Source organism: Callithrix jacchus, chromosome 14 (genome assembly GCF_049354715.1).
Source record: "Callithrix jacchus isolate 240 chromosome 14, calJac240_pri, whole genome shotgun sequence".
NCBI classification, from domain to species: Eukaryota; Metazoa; Chordata; class Mammalia; order Primates; family Cebidae; genus Callithrix; species Callithrix jacchus.
The window spans coordinates 76,923,789-76,932,092 of record NC_133515.1 but is presented as its reverse complement, the minus strand read 5'-3'; positions in this window follow the sequence as shown (position 1 = coordinate 76,932,092).

The following is an 8,304-nucleotide window of genomic DNA, read 5'->3' as shown; positions in this document are numbered from 1 at the left end:
CAGAGAGAGGATTTGAACTCAAGATTTGAGAAAGGTTTTAAGCCTACATTATGTGAACTCTGTGAGACCTCGCACCGTGGCCCCACCTGACGTGCCTCCCCTCCTCTCATGCCTTCTCCGGGACTTCACTCCTACAACCAACTTCTTTCTGTCCTGCCTCATCCTTTTTTCTCTCCCTGCTGCACCAATCTCACCAGTGTACACACATGCCTAAGTATCCCCTATTTTGAAAAAAAAGGAAATACCTACCCTAATCATATTCCCACATATAGCCCCAATTTCTCTGATTCTCCTCTTGTGTTCCTAAAAAAGCAAAGAATGTCATTAGCCCATTATATGTTTTTCAGGTCTCAGACATTTTTGCAGAGCCTTAAAAAGCCCATAGGGGCTATGTGCTGCCAGGCTGGGATGCAATATAGTTTTAGTTGGGCAGAAGAGCTGACCTAGATATTATACCATGGTTCAGTTTCCGATAGAGCTCCTAAGAACATAGAGTCGAGAGAAAACACGATTCTGCATGAACACATATATTAATATAAGAAAAAAGAGCAATCTCGCTATATGGTTTTAGCAATTAACCTCATCTATTGAATTTATTTAATAACAGTATTCTATTGAATTGTTGTGATTTATGTTGTAATCTACAGGAGATATGTAAAGATAAAAGTAGGCAACAAATATAAAAAGACTTTTAAGAATTAGGCATACTCTCAGAAAAGAAGATACAAATTAAAAGACATGAATTTAAGAAACTGAAACAGGTCCTTAATTTTTGGTGAATATGCTGATAATTTTTATTTACTATTTTCTTTCTAAACTACTCTAACAGAAGCATTAGAATTTGAAATAGAATTGTAGTTCCTTTTTTTTTCTTTTTTTTTTTTTGTTTTGAGATGCAGTCTCACTGTCGCCCAGGCTGGAGTGCAGTAGCACGATCTCCACTCACTGCAACCTCCGCCTCCCAGGTTCAAGCGATTCTCTTGCCTCAGCCTCCCAGGTAGCTGGGATTACAGGCGTGCATTACCATGCCCAGCTAATTTATTTTGTATTTTTAGCAGAGACAGGGTTTTACCATGTTGGCCAGGCTGGCCTCAAACTCCTGACCTCAGGTGATCCGCCTACCTCGACCTACCAAAGTGCTGGGATTACAGGCATGAGCCACCACACCTGGCTGAATTGTAATTCTTTATGTGAATCCAGCTTCCTAGGTATGAGAGAGATTCATTGGATTTTAGAACTCAAGCTGGGCAAGAATGGGTGATGCCTGAGTCAGACGTGATAAAAGAGAGAAGGCACCACACGAAGAAGGAGCACGAGCAATCCTTTGCTCTTGTGAATCTTCCACCCAGAAAAATTACCTGGAAAGTGTCATGAAGGGCACATTATGTACAAGTGCTAGAATCTGAGTTGTGGAGAAGGAAGAGCAAGTTGTAACATGGCCTAGTGGGGCTGGCTGTGCCCGAGGAATGAGCCTTTTTAGGAAAGACATCACTGACACCAGTGACAAGGATTAAGCTAGACTTGAGGGCATGAAACCTCAATAACTCAGGCTTCATTAATCTGGAATTGATGCAATTAGACTGAGTCTGCCAACCCTTTCTTCAGAGTCATGCAAATTCACCATAAAAACAAAACTGTAAAAGGAGTGTTTAGGACATAGAATAGCCCTCATATTCAACTGAAATGTGTCTGGAAGCACTTGTGAATGGTGATCGAATTTTAAATTCCCTCTGTACAACGCAATCAGGTGGAAGGAAAAATTTTGAGTGACCTTTCTTTTTTTAAATTTTTTATCGATTCATATTTGTAAAAATTTATGGGGTACATCTGATATTCTGATACATGTATACAATATGTAATGATCAATTCAGGGTATTTATGATATCCAATCACCTTCACCCTATATACACAGCTGACCCATCTGTTAAAATGTCTTTGGACTTCAGAACCAGAAAAAGAAAATTCTTAATCAGTTGTGTCCTATAAAGGAGGAAATTAGTTGTCTCACCTTGGAGGAAAATCAGAAGTGTAGGGAGCTCTAAGTTGGTTTACTTAATGGCTTGATGACCCCATCAAGGACAAGATCTTGGCATCTTTTCATACAGTCATTTTTGAAGTATCAGCGTGGTCCTCAGGTTAGCACCCTTCATGACTACAAGATCACTGCAGGAGTCAAATCTAGACACAATAGCATGTCTCTTACTTGTGTGTGTGTCTTTTTAAAGAACAATGAAAACCTTAAAGCAGCCCTTCAATAGACCTTCCCCTTGCAACTCATCAGCCAGAATAGATTACATGCCCCTGTCTAGGCCAGTTACTGCAAGGGGGGTAGGAATTTTATGATTGATTTAGGCTAGTCAGGATTTACTCTGAGCCAAGACAGAATTCCCTGGAGACTGGATAACTGGAGAAAAATCAAGGTTCCGTTAACAAGTAGGGTGATGGATATTGGGTAGACATTAATAGTGCTTGCCACGCTCCCCCATTGCAACACACATAAAAATACACACATGCACTGCATGCAAACACATATGTGTTCTCTTCATCTCACCTGGATCATTGCCACTCCCAAGCACATCATATTCATTCATTCAACAGATATTTTATGACTGAGTACATATGAGGGGGCAGCACTGTGCCATGCACCAGGGATCTGGCGGGGAGCAAGCCCTTTCATCACTGAGGGCCTTGTCCAGGATCCTCTCATCCTCTACCCCTGGTATTGTGTCTCTCTAGTCAACCCCTAAGCATGTCAGCCAAGCTCATAGGGCATCTCCTCTATGGAGCCTTTCCTAGCCCTCATGTCCACACAATCTCTAGGGGAATTACATATTTCTTAATCTTTGTTACCAAAGCACCTCATACACCACTTGTTACAACTTCAATCACACTGTGTTGGGGCGTGCCAGTGTGTCTCCTCAGACAGGGAATGAACACCTCTGAATCAAGACATTTATTTATTTTCATAACAATTTTATCTTAGAATAGTATCTAGTAGTGCTTATCAATGCTTATAGACATAATAGATGCTGAATAACTGATAGTCTGGATGATCTGAATGTACATAAAACTATATTATACTTGATTACATGCTCTGCATATAAGAACATATGATAATTCTCCCAAACTTATTTCAGGGTGTCTCATGTGACTAGATAAGAGGATGAATTTTGTTTGATTAGTTGCATTATCTTAGGCTACGTGTAAGAATTGTGAAACTATGACATACCCCTAAATGATGCAAAATGATGGAGACCCAATTAGGAAGAAGAAAATAATTAAGCAATGGCTTTGAGTCCTGAAATGACAACATTTTTTCAATTTTTTTTTTAGTTATATTATTATACTGCATGGGTCTGAATTTTTCCTTTCGTTTAATTGCGTTCTCTACACTGTGCTAAAATACCTCCACTTGCAAAATGGAATACTGCCTTTGTGAAAAACGCCTTTGATCTGTTTCTGCTTCCTAGTGTCTTATTTGCGGCCTTGGCTTTGTGGGTTGATGTCTGTCTGTGAAGCAGTATCAGCTATCAAGAGCTGTAGCACAGTCCAGCATCGTTTAAAATGGAGGTGGAAATGATGCACATAGAAGTGATTTGCCAGCCATAAAGGGCTTCAGAAACGTGAAGAGGTTGTTACAATTATTAGTTGGTGCTGTGAGAAGTAGATGGTGCAGACCAGGATTGGCAAACTTTTCCTGTAAAGAGCCAGGTAGTAAATATTTTAGGCTTTGCCGGCCATATTTTTTACAAATACCCAACTCTGCTGCTATAGTACAAAAGCTGCCATAGGCACTAAGGGAGTCAAATGAGTATGGCTGTGTTCTAACATAACTTTCTTTATGTATACTACAATTTGGATTTCATAAAATGTTCATAGTCATAAAATGCTTTTCCTCTTTTGATTTCTTTCTAATATTTAAAAGTGTAAAAATAATTCATAACTCTCAAACTACGGAAAACGGGTGGTGGCCCAGATTTGGACCATGTGCCCTAGTTTGCTGACCTCTGCTGTAAACCACAGGAGATTCATCTTACCAAGATGCTGGTAGCCAGTGGAGCCTAATGCCCAAATCACTTTATTTGAGTTGATTTAGATCTATGTCCCCGTACAAAATGATGGTGACCCAATTAGGAAGAAGAAAATGATTAAGCAAGGGCTTTAAGTCCTGCAATTACAAGCTTTTTCCAAATCTCATGTTCAGTAATAATCCCCAGTGTTGGTGGTGGAGCACGGTGGGAGGTGATTGGATCATGGAGTGGAGTTCTCATGCATAGTTCAGTACCATCCCTCTTGATACTGTACAGTGAGTGGGTTCTCAAGAGATCTGGTTGTTGAAAAGCATGTAGCACCTTCCCCCGCTCTCTTCCCTCTGCTTTAGCCGTGTAAGACATGCCTGCTTCCCCTTTGCTTTCTGCCATGATTGTAAGTTTCTTGAGTCCTCCCCAGAAGCAGACGCTGCTGCTATACTTTCTGTACAGCCTGCAGAACTGTGAGCCAATTAAACCTCTTTGCTATATAAATTACCCAGTCTCAGGTATTTCTTTATAGGAGTGTGAGAACGCACTAATACAGAGCCCATTGAGGCTATCTGAACAGTATCAGAGTAACTACCCAGGAAAATGTCTGACTCATAATAGCAGCATTAAAAAGCTACATTAACTCTTGGAAATTTAATTTTTTTCTTTGGAAATAATTGTGCTCCTCGCATGTTCTTTTGACCTGAGTTTATTTTCCACTGAAGATGTTGGCTCCTCTGCCTGTGGGGAAAAGACAGGTCCATATGAGTCAGCCTGTGGGCTACGGAAAGGAGTGAAGGAGCCCAGGAAGGAAAGTTTCAGGTATCTGAAAAGTCACATTCGATCACTCATTATCCATCGACATAGCTCTTTAGGTCAAGCCTTCAAGCTTTGCCTTGCAGGAATAAGCAGCATGAGGGGAAGACTCTCTCTGAACTTTAATTCCTAGCCTTGGAAGGGAAGGCTTGGAGAAGCAATCATCCAAATTCTGTTAGCCCCCAGGAGCTTTTCTCAGCTCTGCTCAGGCAGGGGGCATCAGGACCAGAAGTGTTTGTTTCTGCAAGTGTGGGGGCTGCTTGTCCCAAGGCAATAATGAGGGAGAAGCAACTGCAGAGCCCATGGAACATAGGAAACCATAGCTTTGGATTTCCTTGTTTGGAGTTAACTTTTGCACCAGAATATAACCTTATGTGGATTCTCTTCTTTACTCACATCAAGGTGTTGAGTTTTCTGAACTTCAGAACTGAGGTTATGGGCAGTTTTCTGTTTCAGACCTACCTCCTCCAAGAAGCCTTTTTAAAATTCCCTGTCCTGAACTGGAAAATGCACATCTCTCATTTCCTTGAAGCACGTTATGGAAACTACCTGAAGACCCTTTGTATGTATCTTTATATTATATTTATCTTCACACTCACATACTCAGAGGCAGGGCCCCTGAATCCTCCCTATTTCTCATGATTCTTATCATGGTGTTTTACCAAAGTAGTAATAAATAGTTATCAATTGAATAAAAGTGAAACATCCAATCAATTGAAATTGATTCAATTATAGCAGCACTGTCCGATAGAACTTCCCACTATGATGGAAGCCTTTTATATCTTTGCCTCTCACAACAGTAGCCACTATCCACATGTGGCTTCCGAGCACCTGAAATAAGGCTGGTGTGAATAAGAAATTGATTTTTAAATTTTGTTTAATTAATTTAAATTTAAATAGCCACATATGACTAGTGACTACTACATTGTACAGCACAGGTCAACAGGACAATAAACAGCTGGTTTAACTAATTTCTTCTTGTGAGTAGATTGTTTATTTGGGCAATGATCATACCATCGGAACTTAAAATATAATGCAAACCAGTGGTTGGATATTATGTAGAAAATCCGGCAAGATGATTGGATATTCCACTTTCCAAGGAATGTAAAAATGTCCACCCCTGTGGAGTTTATATCCTGGGGACTGGAGTGGGGATGGAGACAGACAGTAAACCATCATTAAAATTTAAAGGTTATTATATTAACAGGGAATAAATGTTTTATGTGTTGGGGGCATAGGGAACAGAAAAAGTAGAGCAAGGTAGGCATGTTGAGAGAGCTTATGGAGGCAGGCTAAGTATTAAACAGTGTGATCGGAGGAGGCTTCATTGAAGAGATGACAGATGAACTCAAACTAGGTGAATGTAGGGACTTGGGCAAAGAAAATGAGAAAGGTGCTGATCTCCGCAGAGCCAAGGGCAGACCTGTATCATGACCTAAACTCCCCTACACTCTGTCAGAAAGAAAATAAGCCCTGGCGGGGCACTGAAGAAGAACAGTTATTTTGTTTTTTATTAACAAAGCCTTGATAGATGTTTCCAGACCATCTCTTTAAGTTAGAAATCAAAACAAGACAGCAAGCAGGCTTGCCCTGTTTTTACGGCAATAGGTTCCTGGGAAACACACAGTGAAAAGTCGACCTTACTCTTCCACCGTTTTGTCCAGCCTGTGTTTCCCCACTTTTTTCCTCAATGTCAGTGCCAACTTCTAAGAATGCCAACTGGATTTGCTTGGGGGCTGTGGAAATTGCAGAAGCAGAGTCTTAAATTTAAATACTGATCGCTGGGATATGTAGTAAGAGAACAGAGGTGGCCCTTTGGCCTTCCTGAATGTGAATGGGGAGAGTGACAGGAGGTGCAGGAAAGGCAAGCTCAGAGCATCCTGGGATTCACAAACACCCACCAGATCCAGTGGACACCGGCAGCTTTCAGTAATGTGGGTATGGGAGCTGGGTGGTGCTCTCAAAGCTGATGTGACCTGATTGTGGGGTCCAAAGGCCTAGGCAATAGCCAAGGGCTGTGGGGTTAAACAAGAAAGCTAGAGACAGCCAGAAAAGCATGCTGAGTACACAGTACAACATCAGGGGATAGGAGATCCCCCAAACTGAACACGAGGCTGCCTGCTTTTCTCTGCAATCCCACTGAGATGAGGGTGGAAATCCTTTTCAATCAGATGTAATAAAACTTTGACTCAAAGGCTAGACATAGTCTATAAAATGTTCCAGAAGGAGTTCCAGTAAGTGCTTAAAAGAATCAATGTGGAGTCCTTTGGTGCACATAAAATTAAAGAATCAGCAGGCTATTTTAAATTATATGTAAAGGCATTGTTGAAAAGTATGTTCATTCCAAGAATCTGTTCTCTGGTTATTCTTTTTTTTTTTTTTTTTTTTTCTTTGAGTTGGAGTCTTGCTCTGTCACCAGGCTGGAGTACAATGGTGTCATCTCAGGTCACTGCAACCTCTGCCTCCCGGGTTCAAGTGATTCTCCTGCCTCAGCCTCCTCAGCAGCGGAGACTACAGGTGTGCACCACCATGCCTGGCTAATTTTTGTATTTTTAGTAAAGACAAGGTTTCACCATGATGGCCAGGATGGTCTCAATCTTTTGACCTTGTGATCCGCTCACCTCAGCCTCCCAACATGCTGGGATTACAAGCGTGAGCCACTGTGCATGGCCTCTCTGGTTATTCTTTTTTTTTTTTTGAGACGGAGTTTCGCTCTCCTTACCCAGGCTGGAGTGCAATGGCGCGATCTCGGCTCACAGCAACCTCCACCTCCTGGGTTCAGGCAATTCTCCTGCCTCAGCCTCCCGAGTAGTTGGGATTACAGGCATGCGCCACCATGCCCAGCTAATTTTTTGTATTTTTAGTGGAGACGGGGGTTTCACCATGTTGACCAGGATGGTCTCGATCTCTTGACCTCCTGATCCACCCGCCTCAGCCTCCCAAAGTGCTGGGATTACAGGCTTGAGCCACCGCGCCTGGCCTGGTTATTCTTTAAGAGCAAATGAGTAGTCAGGGAAGCCTTTCTGAAGGAGGCAATACCAAGGAGTGGGCATTAAGTATAAAGTTCCTCTTACATCCTCCCCATGTGAAGGAAATACAGACGCTGAGTTATCAGATTTGCTTCAGTGCTCCAGGGGGAACATAACAGGGAGTGAGCTTGGGAGTCATTGGCAGGAAATGGTCTGGACCCACCAATGCCATCGACCAAGCCTGAAGCCAGTGCTGATTATGGGCCTGTGTCATCTGCCATGGAGTGTGCTGAGATTATTTTACTTCAGACTGCCCTGATTTTGTGACCATAAAAATCAATTTAATGAATTGCAACCAGCTTTTTCTTTCAGGTAATTATATTATCTGATAACTCAGTGCCTGTATTTCCTTCACATGGTGAGGATATAAGAGGAAGCTTGTCCTTAATGCCCACTCCTTGGTATTCCCTCCTTCAGAAAGGCTTCCCTGGCTACTCAGT